Below are 19,178 nucleotides of genomic sequence, written 5' to 3'. Positions count from 1 at the left end.
AGGGTACGTTGCCAAAAAAATGTAAGTGAACGTATGCATTTCAAAGCACTTGGTGCTATTTTGATAGATAATAGATACTGTCTTTAAAAAAAAGTTACTATAGAGAGGTGAAATTACTATTCAGACCATTCTGAACAGGGTAGACTGTGGTGCAGGGGTTGGAAGGGGGCATCCCCCCAAACTGGGTGATGCTCCATGAGCATCAATTTCTGCCAGTCCTGTTGCATGCGCCTAAATCTGGATCTAATCCAATGTCCAATACTGGATACCGTGTGACATTTTAACACACTAGTTCAAAAGCAAATATATATACAATAACCCTGGAGAGATATGATCAAAGATATGAAGGAAATAACTGGGTGAAGTCTCAGCAACACCTTTAATTGTATTGTTAGGATCACTGAAATATACAGTGTTAAACCTAAACATTGAGAGTTAATGAACTATCTACTGGTTGCTCCAGTAATAACAAAAATTAGAAGAAAAAGGATAAGAATGGAAAATAGTATCTTGATTCTAATGTGTGTTTCTAATGAATAAAATAACAACATGGCTCTCAACGGCCAGAATTGGTACAACTACCTCTTGGCTGCAAAAGGGGCATTATTATTAGATTTTGGAATAGGATTAAACTTAAAGTAAATGTTAAGAAATGTTCAGTTGCTTTAAAGAAAGAAAATAGGCATAATGGCCACCATCGCTTCTACTAAGGAAATGTTTCAAGGAAACACTTAATATTTGTATATTTTGAGAATATATTGTGAGCATATTGAAGAATTAATATGTATTTATTATAAGCGAGATCTGCAACAAAATCTTTCAGTGTGGAATGCTCCTGTTCAGTGTTCCAGCCAACCATGCTTTCTTTCAGGATGCTCCATTCTATTTCCATACTCGGTTTCCAATCCCCATTTGAGGTTTCCACTCCCTGCCCCCAACACTCTGTGCCCGCTCATTGGGCTGTTTTTGTGGGTATTTGCCCCCTTAGAGTTCCCCCCCTTTAAATATATTTCCCTGCTTCTGCAAACCTTGGGCTTCTCTTGAGCATGCTGGTATCCCCCTCTTGTTTCCTCATAGCCCCATTTTGGCTACATAGCTGTCATAACTCAGCACCTGAATTTGCAATTAGTATATATAAGAAGTGGCCAAGCTTTTTGTTATTTCTGAGGGCTGCATTCCCTTGGGTGTAATGTGTCATCACAGCCACATGCCAGCAGTGGGCAGGGCAGGGCCAAAGCCAGTAGTGGGCAAGACCAGAGCGAAAAGTGAGTGGGGCCACCTCTTTTTTCTCTCTTTGTGCCACTCCTTTTCTCTGCCATCCTCTTCTCTCTTCCTCCCCACTCAGTGGGCTGCCATGGAAGAAACACATCACTCATGCTTGAAGTCTGAACTGATTGCTTACAGAAGGCTTTTGAAATTAGACCAAAGACCATGTGCTGTCCACCTCTGGTCTGGGGGTGGGGATTCTATATTTTTTAAAAGCTACAGTGATCACTGTTTTATTGGATCATGTTGTCTTACCCTTGATGCATCCATGAACCAGTGGGTGGGCCTGATCATTGTCAAGGCTAACTCATCTGTTCACTTCAGAACACTTCACTGGCCATGGTCTGTGTCCTCCATGTACAGGCAATTCTATGCCATACTCTGGCCAGGCCACTGAAAGCTGAACATATTAACCATTTCTATGTTCCAGAGGGGGAGACCCTGCAGTAACCTGCTACATACGTTGCTATAAAACTTCAGTCTCACAAGGATTTCTAAGGGTTGTTGTTTTTTTAGAAGGATGGACCTTGGATGCAATCTAATCATCAGGTGTCAAGCTGACAAGAAATTGTTTATTCCTTCAACTATTGTTATAATACCAATTGCTAATGATTTATATTGCATCTCACCATGTTCAAAGCATGTCATCTCCAGTATCTCAGTACTTCTTACAAATGCCCTGTGAGCTTGATCAGTATTATCTCCAAAAGCCGGACCTGTAAAAAGAATGTTACAGTTGTATGCTTTCTCTTAACATAAGTGCTCCTGTTCAGGGTTCTAGCCAGTCATTCCCTTCAGGCAGGCAGGGGTCCCCAACCTTTTCGGGCTGGTGGAATTTTGAGAGAGGGCTGTGGGCACTCATAAATGGCTGCTAGGGGGCTTGCCCAGTGAAAAAATGGCTGCCATGGAGGGTGTGGCAAGTCACCAAATGCTGATTTCCCAAAGGCTAACTGGTGAGGCTAAAAAAAAGAAATGAATGTGCCCAAGAACCCAAGTACAAGGCAGAGCTGTGGTCTGAATTCCAAAACAAAAATCCACTATTCTGAACCTACAGCTTTCTGCTCCAACACGCATTTCACAGAAGGCAAACTGCTGAGGCTTAGAGACGAGCAACTTGACCAAGAAACTGAGTTCATGGCAGAGGTGGAGTCTGGGCCCCAAATGCCAAATCACACATTTTCCACCACAACATGCAACCAAATTCCCATTTCGCAGAACCTGGTGCTGCTCAGAGAAACACGCACACAACCAGGCAAAATACACATCATGCTAAAACGAGCAAACAGTCCAGCTGAAACAGGACAACCCCCCCCCTCGTTCCCTGCCATCCCTTCTAGCCCCCCAAGGTTGCTCTCCATTACCTTCAGCCTATCTTTTCTTTTTTAGGGGTGGCTGAGCATGCTTCAAAGTAAAGTGCTGGGCTCCATCCGCCCACCATTTTTATTTTCTAAGAACACCTCTGGGGCCGTAATGGGTTTCAGAGGCATTCTTGGAAATGCAGATGGTGCTGGGGCCAGGACGGTGCTTTGCAACGTATCAACCTCCCTGTTAAAAATATAATTAACTAAAAATATTTCTTTAAAAAATCAGGAGCAGGCAGGGAGCTTGGAGTGGGCAATGGGAGGTGTCCACAGGCACATGGTATCTCTGGGGACTACACTGGGACCCCAAGAAGTGGGGCATTCCTTCCTTCCTTCCATGCTCTACCCCCATTTTTCTTTGCCAAACAACACTCAACTTTCTGCAGCTACTGAGCCATTATGCTGTGTGTGTGTGTGGGGGGGGCTATTGCATTGTTTTTTAAAAAGATTGTTGGGTTCCTCACAGCATACTTCCCTCTTGTTTCTCAGTGGCTCTGTTTTGGCTCAATTTCTGACGGCACTTACCCCTGAAGGAGTGATATTGCAGATGGGGGGCGACTGAGAGAGTGATTTGCCTAAAAGTCATGAAGTGAGTCATGTCTTGGTTGATGGCAGGTTCAGTTTCAGCTAGTTGCTTGCTCTTTCACTGTTCCTCTGTTAACGCAGCTCTCATTAGAAAAACATTCTTTAAATTGAGCACACTCCACACACTGATGCATTACATCCAATGCTCTACCTTAAACTTTGTACTTTCCTAATACAGCAGCTAGTCATGAGGTTGATTCTGCAAGCTCTGTGTACCCAAGTGCAGCTTAATTTCTAGGCTCAATACTTTCCTTTTAACCAGCAGAAAGAAAGAAAAGTAGATGGTCCCCGGTCCCTACTTGTTAAAGAAAATAGCAGGAGATAACATAGGCTTGATTTTAAGGTCGTGCACCGATACCTGAACGGAGGCGGAACATCCCTAAAAGAAATATCTCCCCACCCGCTTCCCCTGGCTTTTCTAGAAAATTATTACAAGCCCCTTAACAAAGTATATGTAGTGATTCCCGAAGAAGTAGCGTAGTTCTATATTAAAATGGAAAAATGAAATACAGCCCATTGATGGCCGCAAAATTCAGCTTATTCTATTTTTAAACACCGTAAGACAGCTCTGCCAAAACAGAGCCTCAAAAAATTAGTTACAAACTCATAAATGTTCCTCTCCACGGAAATCTTTAGTAAAAGGCGAAAGATTTATACGATCTGAAGAGAAACCAGAGTATAACAAAAAACACTTAGGCGTTGCTACCGGGAGCGTGGCGACAGCTTCAAAGGTGAGGGTGAATTTAGGATTGGAATGCCAAATGTCATCTCAATAATAAACATTCGACTTCCAATGTAAATGATAAGCGTAATGATCAAAATCATAATATCAACGTTTAAACGCCTTTAAAATATATCGACATGCATGCACTTCCGTGCAATGTATGATGGGTATGCAAATAAAGCAGCTCTCCCCTTTCCATAGCCTCCCCAATCTGCTTTCGCGTGATGTCTATACTTGGTTCCGTCGCGAGGGATGCCGGGTAATTAGAACCACCACGCCTGTTCAGACTTGAGGCGGTCGTTTTCGGAGGAGAGGAGGGAACGATCCGCAGGGCAGACATAATATATTCACTAATATAGGAGAGGCAATTTATTTAAGCAACCGCAACGCCCAACATCACCCCCTCCTTTACACGAAAGCAATTCAGAAAAGCCTATGCATGCAAGTAACACGTCCCAATTAGTTATTATGTAATTATATTAGTTAGTGATTATGTATTATGTTATTATGCATTTATGTAAGCCCCATTAATTGCCAATAGTTCTTTGATACACAAATAAAAATAGTATTGGGGGAGAAAGCTCTGATCCACAAATTATTTAGCTCAGAGTTGTCTCAAGTAAAATGTGCCATTAAAATGAAAGCCTTCCAAGCAATAAAGTCATATTGATCTTATGTATGTATATATGAAAGGCTGAGTTCAAATTGCCAACGTTTGCTGGATCATGGAGAAAGCAAGAGAATTCCAGAAAAACGTCTTATTTCTGCTTCATTGACTACGCTAAAGCCTTTGATTGTGTGGATCACAACAAACTGGCAAATTCTGAAAGAGATGGGAGTACCAGACCACCTTACCTGTCTCCTGAGAAACCTGTACAAGGGTCAAGAAGCAACAGTAAGAACCGGACATGGAACAACCGATTGGTTCAAAATTGGGAAAGGAGTACGACAAGGCTGTATATTGTCGCCCTCCTTATTTAATTTATATGCAGAGTACATCATGAGAAACGTCGGGTTGAGTGAATCACAGGTCGGAATTAAGATTGCTGGGAGAATTATCAACAACCTCAGATACACAGACAACACCACCCTAATGGCAGAAAGCGAAGAGGATCTAAAGAGCCTCTTGGTGAGGGTGAAAGTGGAGAGCGCAAAAGCTGGTTTGAAACTCAACATTAAAAAAACGAAGATCATGGCATCTGGCCCCATCACTTCCTAGCATATGGAAGGGGAAGAAATGGAAGCAGTGACAGATTTTATTGTCTTGGGCTCCAAGATCACTGCAGACAGTGACTGTAGCCATCAAATTAAAAGACGCTTGCTCCTTGGGAGGAAAGCTATGGCAAACCTAGACAGCATAGTAAGAAGCAGAGACATCACCTTGCCAACAAAGGTTCGTATAATCAAAGCTATGATTTTCCCAGTAGCAACGTATGGCTGTGAGAGCTGGACTATAAGGAAGGCTGAGCGCTGAAGAATGGATGCTTTCAAGCTGTGGTACTGGAGAAGACTCTTATGAGTCCCCTGGACTGCAAGGAGGTCAAATCAGTCCATCCTAAAGGAAATCAACCCTGAGTGCTCATTGGAAGGACAGATACTGAAGCTCAAATATTTTGGCCACCTAATGCGAAGAGAAAAGTCACTGGAAAAGACCCTGATGCTGGGAAAGATTGAAGGCAAAAGGAGAAGGGGACGGCAGAGGATGAGATGGCTAGATAGAATCACGGATGCAATGAATATGGACTTGAGCACACTCTGGGAGGAAGCGCAGGACAGGAAGGCCTGGCGTGCTATGGTCCATGGGGTCACAAAGAGTCGGACGTGACTGAACGACTGAACAACAACAACAGTGTAAACCAGTAACCATCATAGCAATCCTATGTAGGTCTACTCAGGCATAAGTCCTATTGAGTTCAATAGGACTTACTCCAAGTAAGTATACATAGTCTTGCAGCCTAAAATCAGGCTTACCTCACACATCTTCAAAAACAAGTGATGAGTAGCCCTACTCTGATATAGTGGGTCTCACTGCATTCAATGAGGCTTACAGGTAGTGTGAATAGGATGTACACTTTCTTAGAGTAAGCTGCATGAAACTCAATGAAATTTACTTCTGAGTTGACATGCATAGGAGTGCATCGTTCAAGCTGAAAGGTAGGGCAAACTGCTAACCTGTCTTTTTCTTTTAATCACAAGGGTGGTGTAGAAGCAACCACAGTGAACTTGCCCTGTGGGTCTATTTTAAGAAATCCGAAATTATATTTTTAACAAATTATTTTATTGGCAATTATATTATTATTATTTCAATTTATTAGAAACTTTTCTTTTTTGGTGTAAGGTATCTTACAACAAAATTATTAAAAACATAGAAAATGTAAAACAGCTAAAAACAATGTTAATTAAACTACAAAAATATTATAAAACCACTAAAACTTGAGAAAAAGCATAAAGCAACTGATACATGCCAAGCCCATCAAATGCCTTCAAGGCCTAGGAGTACAGAAAGTCTTGACCTGGAGCTGGAAAGAATACAATATCGGTGCCAAGTAGGACTCACTGGGGACAGCGTTACACAGTTGGAGGGTAGGTGGATTGGGATCATCACTGAAAAGGCCCTCCCCTTGTTGCCATCCTCCAACCCTCCCTCAGAGGAGGCCCTCCAAGGAGGGCCTCAGATGTTGATCGTAATGTATGGGTAGTTCATACCAGGAGAAGTATGAACTACCCATACATTAGTAACTGCATCAGGTGTTGCAGTTCCGAGCCCTGCAAGACTCTAGAAGTCAAAAACAGTACCCTAAATTGGGCTTGGAAACATACAGACAGGCAAGCCAGAATCAGTGTGATATGCTCTGATCTCCCAGTCCCCATTATTAGTCTGGCCACCACATTTTGCACAAGCTTCAGTTTCCAAACCATCTTCACAGGCAGCCCCACGTAGACTGCATTGCAGTAGATTACGATCAACATCTGAGACCCTCCTTGGAAGGCCTCCTCTTTGGGAGGGTTGGAGGATGGCAAAAAGGGGAGGGCCTTTTCAGTGATGATCCCCATCCACCTACCCTCCAACTGTGTAACGCTGTCCCCAGTGAGTCCTACCTGGCACCAATATTGTATTCTTTCCAGCTCCAGGTCAAGACTTTCTGGTAACCTAGAGGTTACCAGAACATTGACTACTCAAGCTAGGCTACCCCTGTCCAGATTGGGGCATAGCTGGGCCACCAGCCAAAGCTGGTAGAAGGCACTCTGTGCCACTGAGGCCACCTGACCCTCAAGTGAGAGTCATGGCTCCAGGAGAACCCCAGAACTATAAACCTGCTCTTTCAGGGGTAGTGTAACTTCATCTGGAACAGGCTGAACACCCTCCATCTGGTCAGAAGAACCACCCATTAGTAGTATCTCAGTCTTGTCTGGATTGAGCTTCAGTTTATTGGTGCTTGTCCAGTCCATTGTAGCAAGGCACTGGTTTGGCCCATCCACAGCTTCATCTGATAAAGACGAAAATGGACTGTGTGTCATCAGTATATGGATGACAATGCACTCCCAAACTCCGGATCATCCTGCTCAACAGTTTAATGTAGATAATAACATAAGGGGCAGAACCCCATGTTGGAGAATCCACAGGGCCAAGCAATATCCCCCATTTATATATTTATAAATAAACTCATAGGAAAAGAATGAAGGAGAAAATGTGTGTTCTCAGCTATAAAGCAGTTTATAAACAAAATTATAATGAAAAACATATAAAAATGCTCAAATGGTTCGCCAAGGATTGCATTATAAAACCCCTGTAAATATTCTAAACTAATTTGTTTCTAGCAATGGATCTAACTAATTTGTTTTATTTATTTATTATTACATTTCTATCCCATCTTTTTTTTCCTCTCGCAAGGAACCCAAGGCAGTTCACATAGTCCTCCTCCTCCCCATATCATCCTCACAACAACCCTGTGAGGAAGGTTAGGCTGAGAATCAGTGACTGGCCCAAGGTCACCCAGAGAGCTTCATGGCCGAGTGGGGGCTAGAACCCAGATCTCCCAAGTCCCAGTCCAACACTTTAACCACTACACCACACCGGCTCTCTCTGGTTAAAGATTATTAAACAACAGCCCATAACATTTGTGTTAGACTGGCTTTAGGTGATTCAGATCTTCAAGGACCAATGTACTTGAAAGTATGTACACAACTAATATTTCACAAATAGACAAAAAATGCAAGACCTTTTCTGTGGTGGCCCCCACTCTGTGGAACTCCCTCCCTAGGGAACTCCGTCATGCCCCCTCTTTAATGAGCTTCCGTCGTGCATTAAAAACATGGTTGTTCAGGCAGGCATTTGGGGTGGGTGAAGGGTATTTTAGAAAATGTTTTTATTGTAGAATTTTATTGTTTTAAACTGTTTTATTGTATGTTGTACATCGCCCAGAGTGGCTGGGTGACCAGCCAGATGGGCGATTAATAAATTTAATAATAAAAAAATAAAAAAATAATATAAGACTATGATAATGGGTTTAACACTCTGAATACCACATAAAGTGTAGAGAGGTTGTTTCAATTTTCACTGGGATGGTGAGAACAGTACGGAGAAGGCAGTATTCCCCTACCGCCCAACCCTGTGACTAATTCATCCCTCATAGAGAGATGATGTAACTAACTGTGCACCTGTAGAAATCATGCAGTTGTGTCTACATTGTATCCAGAAACATTTTTTGTGGTGTGTATAAAAACAGAACAGTCTATGTAGATTTTACATAATATTAGGAGCTGATTTAAGCCTCAGTGTGCCCTTGAAATCTGGAGTGTCTACTGGCAAATTCTTAAGGGCAAACCAATAATCTCAAATCTGGCTTTTCAATATGTTGTGATTCAGGAATGTGCCAGATGTGATTCCCAGACAATTTGGGAAGGCTAATGAAAAAAAATAAATAACTGTTAGGATTCACAGTGTAATTTCCCCTTTGTTTTTACATCGCAGTTGATGAACTGGAGCAGAAGGTGGGTGAGCGGAATCATGAAAATCTCTTTCACTGCAGGTAAAACCTGAAACCATCACATCACCTGCTAGTGCCAGGGGTCTGTGTGTATACACAATTCATTCCATGCGATATGGTTTGACTTCGCATAGACGAACAGAACAGAACATCAATAATTGATTCCCTCGCACTATAAAACCCTATGGCTTTTATAAGGGAGAAAACAGATGAAGAATAATCCTGAGTCCATCTGATAAGATATCTAGTAGCACTGACAAGAATTACCTGTGACCTCTGTACACCCATTAAGATATAACTGTATGGAAAGAAGATGTAATCCTGATGGAATTTGTTTTATTTTAGTTTCCATTTTGGTTTGGTTTGGTTTTATTTTGCTTTGTTAATATTATTGAAATTCAATTAAAAATTGTATTAAAATCACCTGGTAGTGCCTTATTTGAATGTCTACAGATCATTCCTCCTTCATTCTTTCATTACTTTTATACTGTAGTTTTAAACTTTTATATTGTATCTTAGGTTGTATTTTATGGTTTTAATTATGAACCGGCTAGAGAGCTTCAACTATTGGGCAGTATAGAAATGTAACTAATTAATTAATTAATTATTATAAATTCCATCTCAAGATTGTGATCATGCAGAAAGCATGATTTCAACATCATCAGTCCCCCTGCCCATTTTTATTTTCTCTCCCTTCCCACTGCTTTTTGTAACATCTTGCCTGATGAAGAGATCTGAAGATCCCGAAAGCTCGCACATTTTCTGTGATCTTTTAGTTGGCTAAAAAAAGGTAGTACATTAATATGGATTTTGCAATTTTGCTTATGGCCAACATGGCTACCTCTGCTTTTTATAAAAATCTAGAAGGATCTGTTAGAATGTAACTCTTAATTTTCTTCTCTCTCCCCCCCCCCCCCCCGTGCGTATACATTCGCACACCGAGGAATTATTTGTAGAGCAAGGACGTCTCTGTCTCCATAAATAAGATGTTGTGTTAATACAGTCTGGCATGTTTGACAGTTTAAAAGGGGGAAGCAGCACATGCTATATAATATGAGCTTCCTTGTCGTTTCCTTCAGTTGAAGAGCTGCAGCGTGCCCAAAAACTCTTACAAAGAATCCAGTGTTAAAGCAAGAATGGACAGCTCTTGACACGTTTCCCATACCATCCACTGCAATGGCTGGCAGCACAAATAGCCGTGATTTGTGTGTATATGAGTCCTTCCTCCCCTGAGGTTTTTACAAACTGAAATTTCAAAAACAAAATACATTTTGGAGCTATAGATTTTGTTAGATAGAGTGTTTTTGAGATGTGGTCTGAAATTGGGCACATCCTTATTTTCTGTCACTCAAACCAAAGGTATCCCAGAATTGGGGGCATTCCCAAGAGGGGGGGGGGAATCTTAACCCTACAGCAAACAAGCGATTTTGTCTTCATTTCCACTACCCCACATTCTGCACAAGAAGGAGAGTTTCTTGAAGCCTGAAATGGAAAATTCCAGCCTCCTAATGCAATCATACAGGCAGAAGCCTTGAGGGAAACTATACGTGAAAAACAAATTACGTAACACGCATGGAATTATGTGAATATTTTGAAATAAATTAAGGGACTGTTAAATCCAAAGCTTCCCAATGGAAGCCAAGCAAGGCCTTCATCAGATGCAGAATTATTGTCTATGCAGCCCCCCAAAAAGAAACAGAGGGAATTTGCAATGTGAGTCTTGGTGGAACAAATTTAAGCCTATCTTTTGCTTTACTTTGCCTCCCACCAAGTCCCCACAACAGTATCAGACCCTGACCCATGTGAAATGCGAGCTCAACAAATTCTATGCCTTCAAAGTTGATTTGCTCTTGCTGACTCTAGGAAGCAATACTGGGCATCGGGAGCAACACAGCCAACATTTGGCCTACTGGTTTATTTATTTATTATTATTTAATTTGTTAATCGCCCCTCTGGCTGGTCACCCAGCCACTCTGGGCGATGTACAACATACAATGAAACAATAAAATTCTACAATAAAAACATGGTTGAAGCAATCCCAGTCCAAAAACTACATTCTCCTTATATGAGCTGCTGCAAAAATACCCAAACCACATCAGAACCAATCAATCATCTATTTGGGAAACAAAAATATTCCAGTGGGTGCATAAATGATTTAGAGTCCACAGACATGGAGATCAGCTGGTTTCTTCAGGGACTCCCACTGCTTGATGAGACTTGGACTTATCTATATCGGTAACAGAAATAACATCCACCATTAAGAACATGAAACACTGAAAGCACCTGATGGATTCCCACTGTATAAACAGTGTTGGCAAATATTCGTTCCACATTCCGCCCTGGAGTGTAAGCTTTTACCACCTATGTTATATGAAGCCAACATATCACTTTGTCACAAGCCAAGTAAGGATCTTATCAGTGAGAAGTGGATTTTATTTATTAACACACTGATCTGAAAATCCTAACCACCATTTCGGCAAAGAGCTGCACAAGATCGTCGATACACTGATACAATAAATACTAACTGAACTTCATAAGACATAACCAGGCTTCCAATAACATCAGACTTCTTGTTGATCTCATCTTCCTGACACTTGCTATGCCCAAACCAACTGCAGAATAGCCTTAGATGCTGACATTCCTATTCCTAACCACTTTTGACTCCCTGAACAACACTGGATTCAGATTCTGTACAATTCCCATCCATCTTGAACGATTTTTAACAGCATGACCTTCAATCCCATTCCACTACAAGAGGGTGCATGTTCTCTACTTATCTGGCACTTGAACCTCTTGCATGTGCTCCACACCACCATGATAAAATCTAAGGATGTGCACTAGGCAAATAAGTTCCCAAACTCCTGCTGTAAGCAAATGACACCCTCTTTTTCATTGATGACCCCATTAGATCCATAACAAACTTGATTGAGTTTCTTAATTGCTTTGGACACCTATTGGGATATGTAGTCAAGTGGTCAAACTTGGAGGCCATGCCACTGGGACTACACTCCCTCCAAACATTATTTTCCAACATAGACATCCAGTGGTAGCCCACTAAAATCACTAAAATCACTGGGATCCCCAGGGATATCACTCAGGCTCACAGTTTGGGCATACTCTTGGGACTCAGCCCTGAACCTGGATGTCCAGATCTCAGCAGTGGCCAGGAGTGCATTTGCACAGCTGAGGCTAGTGAGCCAACTGTACCGTTCTTAGAGATATCTGATACGGCCATGGCCACACATGTCTTAGTTACATCCTGTTTGGACTACTACTATTAAAGGTCCCATCGAAAATTGTTCAGAGACTTCAGCTGATTCAGAATGCTGTGGCCAGACTATTGACTGGGGCTGCTTACAGGGAGCATGTGACTCCCTTATTACAACAGCTTCACTGGCTACTGGTCTGTTTCCGGGCAGAATTCAAAGTGCTGGTTATGACCTATAAAGCCCTATACAGCTTGGGACCAGGCTACCCGAAAGACCATCTTCTCCTATATGAGCCTGCCCAGTTCTTAAGATCTTCTGGAGGGGCCCTTCTTTCAAGACCACTGCCTTCAAAGGTGCGTTTGATGATGACCCAAGAGAGGGCCTTTGCGGTGGCTGCTCCCAGGCTGTGGATCTCCTGAGAGAAGCTAGGTTTGTTCCCTCTCTGTTACCCTACCGCTGGCAGGCAAAGACTGCTTTATTCAAGAAGGCACTTGGTTTGTAAGTGGGTTGCTGGGTTGGGTGATGTTTTTTTAATTTAATTTACATTCTGTAATTGTTATATTTTCATTGTATTTTAATGTATTGTTTTAATCCATTTTAATTATATCTGTAAGCCGCCTTGAGTGCCATTTTTGGCAGGAAGGTGGAGGACAAATCAATCAAACACCACCACCACCCCACAAAACTGCTTTTTGGTAACATCTTGCCTGATGAAGAGATCTGGAGATCTTGAAACCTTGCACATTTTTTGTAATCTTTTGGTTGGCCTAATAAAGATTATTAGGATCTATACCATATGGATTTGGGCATGTATAAACTTAACTTCAGGAAGACACTTACCAATACCAAATGACATACACAGAGACTGTTGAAAAGCATTTCTTCACAAAGCTCCTAGCCAGGACCTGAAATACAAAATAACATGTTAACCTCACTTATAAACATTGATCCTTCCCCCTTCCACTCCCCTCTCATTTTCCCATCCTTCTCCTGTTATCCCTTCCCCCCTCCCATGGCAGACATACTTCACTACGTTTTTATGATACTGTTTGTAACGTTATTTTTGAAGCAGCAAGAAATAGTCCTGCTTACTTGAGAAGGCTGATTCTAGTATCAGTCTGCCTAGCTTCTTGTCAGGCAACCTTTCCCCATTCCCTGATTTGTTTTCTTTTACCTTTTCTGCATCTATCTAATTTGGATCACCAATTTTGCACAACACAGCAAGGCAGAAGCCTTCTATCCATCTGTAATAACAATGTTTATCTCTGCTTGTTCAATGTGTTATAGTAATGGGGGGCTTATTGGTTAAGACGCTGAACTGCAGACCGGAAGGTCGGCAGGACAGCAGTTCGAGACCCGAGTACTGCGTGACGGAGTGAGCTCCCGTCTTCAGTCCCAGCTTCTGCCAACCTAGCAGTTCGAAAGCAAGAAATTGCAAGTAGATAAATAGGTAGCGCTTTGGCGGGAAAGGTAACAGCGTTCCGTGCACCTCGGTGTTCAGTCATGCCGGCCACATGACCACGGAAGCGTCTTCGGACAGCGCTGGCTCTTCGGCTTAGAAATGGAGTTGAGCACCACAACCTAGAGTCGGACACGACTGGTTGGGGACACCTTTACCTTTACTTTTTACAATTGTTTACCCCAAAGCACCCTACATTTTGTTTTCTCATGTTATTTCTACCCCACTCTCTTCCATGGAATCCAAGGCAGTATACACAGAGTTCCCCAGGCAGTCTCCCAAGTCTCATTCAGTCATTAACAATACCCAGACATGCTGAGTTTCAGCAAGGTGTGCCTATCAACTATGGCCAGAGACTGTGCTGGTATGTATTGTGGGGATATAACATACCAAAGCAGTCATCCGAGTCCCTAAATGGGAGCTACTTCACATATTACACAATTTCAGTGTGGAGTGCCAGTGTGGCGTAGTGGTTAGAGTGTTGGACTGGGACTCAGGAGACCCAGTTCAAATCCCCACTCAGCCATGAAGCTCACTGGGTGACTTCGGGCCAGCCACTGACTCTCAGCCTGACCTACTTTACAGGGTTGTTGTGAGGATAAAAATGAAGAGGATTATGTAAGCTGCCTTGGGTTCCATGCAGGAAAAAAGGTGGGATATAAATATAATAAATAAATAAATCCTACACAGAAGACTCACTCTTGGATGAAGGAATTCATGTGAAAACCAAATATAAATTGTAATGTGTGACAATTTTACACACAGGTTTTTTCAGCGTGTGCACAGGAGGCATATATGTACACAGAGCAACTAACTAAATAATAGATATATAAGCAATGATTTTATGTAACTATATGTAGGTTTCACCTTAATTCCTACAAAGAGTTGCATGTGAAAATGGTGTAGCAATTAAAAAAGTACATGCATATGGCTCTACATTACTGTACCTTCTATTTTCAGTAGCAATATTGTACTCAAAAACATTGAGGTACATACAAAACTCTTCTGTAGCTGACTGAATTCTAAGTAACAGTTGATAGATTAACAGTGTAATCCTATACATGTCTACTCAGAAGTAATGCCCATTCAGTTCCATGGGTCTCACTCCAAGATAAGTCTGCATAGAATTGCAGCCTAAAGTGAGTTGTAATTCATCTTTTTACTGCTGCGTGTGTGTGTGTGTGTGTGTGAGAGAGAGAGAGAGAGAGAGAGAGAACAGACCACTACTGAACAACAGTTCATTCAGCTCTCTTTTCACTGCACACGCGCATACCAAGAAAATTCACAAGATTCTGGTAGGTGAAGGTTTTTCATGCCAGGATCTCCTTTGCTCTTCTCAGCTATACTTTACATTCCCCAGTCTTATTCTCATGGGAGAAAGGAACCAGGTAAGTTATTGGATACCATGGGAAAAGGTAAGCCAAACTGACTTGTTCAGAGAAGAGACTGTCAGTCACAGTTTAGGTTTATTGTACATAAAGCTCTTTCACTGCTAAAGGACAGAAAACTTTCTGGTTAAAGCAATCAAGGCTGCTTCATTCCTAACTGGATGTTTCTCCACATCACGAAAGTGGAAACTAGGTAGTTCTAAAGTTGTAAAATCAGTTGCTAGGCTTGAGGTCAATCTGGATGTGTGAGGGATTAATCCGTATCTTGCATTGGAGTGTCTTTATTCTTTAAGGCTTTCAATATTTGATGGAGAATTCGGGAAGCTTATAGGTTCTTTTGTGTCCAGGCAGCTGTGATGCTCAGACCAAGAAACCAGCCACAGTAAATGCATGACTCAGGAGGTGAAGGGGTTGAGACGGAATATCACCATGAGAATTATACCTCAGCTCAAATTAAATCCCAGGGATTTGGGGGAACACTACCCTGTTTCTATGCTCAGAACAGAGCAGAATCCTTCATTAATAGAGAATTCCAGAAGAAGTGGCAGCCACCAACTTGGATGGCTTTAAAGAGAGCTTATACAAATTAATGGCAAATAAGGTTATCAATGGCTGCTAGTCAAGATGGCTATATATTACCTCCAATATCAGAGGCAGTATGACTCTCAGTACCAGTTGCTAGAGACCATGAGCATTTCTACACGAGGCTTTTTTTGCACGCTCGTGATTGGTCACTCACAGAAATTTGTGGGTCCTTTACATGATGTCATCGACTTCCAGGGTGTCTCCCATGCTTTCTGATCTTCATCCCAGTTTTTAACAGATCAGGGATAATGCAGTAATAAATGCTAATCTGCTTCAATGACTGTGTGAAATTGCACAGTTCCACTGTAACACAGTGCCACCTAGTGGCTTTATAATGAAACATGTAAAACTTGCAGACAAAGGAAGCCCCAGGAAAAAAGCCCATGTCAGCCTGTGTAAGGAGCGGAGTTTAATCCCACGAAGAATACAGAAGCAGAAGCTCCAGTAAGTTGCAGGATAAAAAGCCTGGTGTGGAGAAGCCCCATGCGTGGGAGGGTGCTATAACTGTACTGACGTCCTGCTTGTGGGCTTCCCATAGACGTCTGGTTGGCCACTGTAGGAACAGAATACAGGACTAGACAGGCTTTTGGCCTGATTCAGCATGGCTCCTTACGAGGCACGCAAATCCTCTGGACTTGGAACAGGCAAGTGTACTCAGAGTGGAGGTTGCAACATTCGTGAGTATGTAGTTTGACAAAACAAAAGATAAGGAGATTTGCTTGCTGTGGCAAAGAGCAGAAAACATCAACAATTCCCAAAACAACACAGGGAAGACAAGAGAGAAGCCATGTGTACATTTAAGGGGCATATGGGGAGAGCTGGCCTGATAATTGCCTGAAGGCACTCAGAGCAATTCTTCTACTGAAGTTAAATGGGTCTTGTTGAGCATACTACATGAAGAAGAGGATGACCAGCACTGATCAAGTGGCTTTGCATGGTGCATGCCACCCGTGGAAATGTGTGATTGTGAAGCCAAGTACACAGCTGGAGCTGGGAGGAGCAGCTCTTCTCAGCACCGGCCAAATCCCTTTCTCCATGTGGAGCAAGGCACGGAGCTCTCAGCACAGAGAAAGGCAAAATGGGGGAGGGAATGACGTCAGTTGGCGAGGCCACGTCCACTGAAGTCATCTGGCCCATGGAGGGCGTGGGGGGAATTCCCGCCACCCCCCCCAAATTCTGGTTCTGCACCCCTGCTCTAAGTACACATCCTTCTCTTAAAAAAAGAAAAGTAAAAGATGTTCTTATAACACTTCCCAGGATATAATTTTAATTACTATATAAAATTATGTTTGTATCAATAAAAATATACTACTGACATGTAATAGAGTGTTTGCTGAAAACAAGTAATGATAAATACTTTTAATCTTCCACTTAACAAGGCTATTCCTTGGCAAGCTGTCTTTAAAAAAACTAGGTTGCATTATCAAGGCAGCTAGGATTAATAATTCTCAATGTATTTCAAAAATGACAGGTATTCCCTTAGTAACAAAAGCATTTAGATATTTAGAAGTTCAAGTCCCTAAAAGACAGAAGAATGTCCTGAAACTAAATTATGGGAAGCTATGGAAGAAAATAAAGAATGACATAACCAGATGGGAAAAGATAAATTTAACACTTTCTGATCAGATTATGACTATAAAAATGATGGTACTACCAAAATTTACTTATCTTTTTAAAGTGCTTCCCCAAGAAATCCCATTTAAAAGGTTTAAAACATGGCAAAACAGCACAGAAAAATTTATTTGTAAGACTAAAGGGCCACGAACAGCAAAGGTTTTCAGATATAGATCTATGCAAGAAGGATGGGGTGTATACCACATTAAAAAACTTATGATGATGAACACCAATTAAGACATATATTAACAATAATGAAGGAAGGGGCGAGGGTAAATTGGATAGAAATAGAAAGGGAATTGATGGGATTAAAGGAAGAGGAATCACAAAATATGTTTTATATTTAAAAGTATATAAAACAACAAATACGAAATAATGGAAGTACAATAAAAGGATTATTAAAAACATGGAATTTCAGGAAAGAGAAACTAATGCCAGGGGTTTCTCCATTAACACCGATTTGGGCCCACCCAGAGTTTGATATAAAAGGGAAAGCAGTGGGGAAAAATAAGTTGAAATAAATAAGATTGACCCAAATGAGAATTTTTTATGAACAGCAGAATCCTGTAACACAAGAAATATGGAATAATCATGTACAAAGTATGGGAAAGTCATGGTCAGTAAGGATGCAAATCAGAAAATTTATAAGAATTAGAAGGATAAGAAGGCAAAGTACAAGAGATTTAACAAATTGGGAAAATTTGTAGATAATTATCAGTTAGGAGATAAAGGTACAATAACCCAAATATATGAAATCCTGATAAAGCAGGAGATAAGGGGGAATGTAACAATAAAGCAGATATGGGAAAGACATATTGATGAGGAGATAGAGGAAGAAGACTGGAAACAACTTTTAGATAGATTTCCCTTTCAAGCAATATCCACCAAAATAAAAGAAGGCGGATTAAAGTTGATTCAGAAGTGGTATTTGACACCAGTGAAGTTAGCAAAAATGCATAAGGATCTATCAGCTTTGTGTTGGAGAGGATGTGGAATTAATGGTACTCAAATACATATGTGGTGGGAATATAGGAGGGTTAGAAAATTTGGGGAAAAGATATTTGTAAAATACCAGAATTGGCTTTATTGAATATGTTTGTAAAAGAAAATAGAGACATTAGAGAAAAAAACATTAATTGGTTTCTTGTTGACAGCCATGAGGCAATTAATTGCAAGTAACTGGAAGACAGCCGGGATGTTGACAATATCTTTGTGGAAAAAGAAAATCTGGGACATAGAAATAAATGAAAAATTGACACAGAAGCTAAGAGTGCACAGAGGAATAAACAAAAGAGACACCTTTAAGAAGGACTGGAAAAAATATACAGGTTTTATGAAAAAAGAGTCAAATGGAACAACTTTGATAGAAGCTTATAGAAATCTGTGGGACTCATGAAAAGAAAAAGACAATAAAGGAATGGAATAGCATGAATTAATACACTACTCTGGAATAGAGACAGAAAATAAAGGAGGGGAGAAGAATCCTGAAACTGTTTGAGCTGGGGGAGGGATTGGGGAGGGACTGGGAGGGATTTTGAATTAATATGTGTGGGGTTTTTTGTAATTTCTTTTGAAATATAAAAATATTTAAAAATAAAAAATATTCTCGATGTAGAAATAATAACATAATAACGATGATGATGATGTATGTATAAAGACTCTCAGACTGTAAAAAGAAAACAGAAAGCCAGGTAGAGGGAGGCCTTAAGCCAGATAACAGAGGGAAGTTGAAAGGCATAGAAAAAAACTGGAAAGTAGAACTGGCAAAGACACAGGATGTTGTTTGAAAGAGGATGGGTGAAGGGAAAGCAAGGAAATGAACCCCTTGACTCCAAGCTATGACATTCTAAACAGGACTTTATTATTTAAATTCCCCATGCACTGATTATATTTTGTTGCATTATGTAAAATACCCCGAGCATCTGTGGGAGCAGGGATAGATGGGGGGGACGATATATAAATTATATTGCTCTACAAATGGCAGGTTCTGTGTTTTTGT

General features: G+C 41.2%; 1 non-coding gene across 1 annotated transcript; it reads right to left on the bottom strand.

Annotated features, from left to right (window-relative positions):
* Positions 1 to 3,776: 3,776 nt before the first annotated feature.
* LOC146339675 (U5 spliceosomal RNA) lies at positions 3,777 to 3,892 on the bottom strand. The gene has a single exon (XR_014784593.1). It is a non-coding gene; the product is annotated as a U5 spliceosomal RNA (small nuclear RNA).
* Positions 3,893 to 19,178: the final 15,286 nt, after the last annotated feature.

This window comes from Heloderma suspectum, chromosome 7, assembly GCF_057233095.1.
Source record: "Heloderma suspectum isolate Gila_16-S chromosome 7, 16-S_ref, whole genome shotgun sequence".
In the NCBI taxonomy this organism is placed as follows: Eukaryota; Metazoa; Chordata; class Lepidosauria; order Squamata; family Helodermatidae; genus Heloderma; species Heloderma suspectum.
Note: the sequence above shows the minus strand (reverse complement) of the source record. Positions and strands in the feature narration are given on the sequence as shown.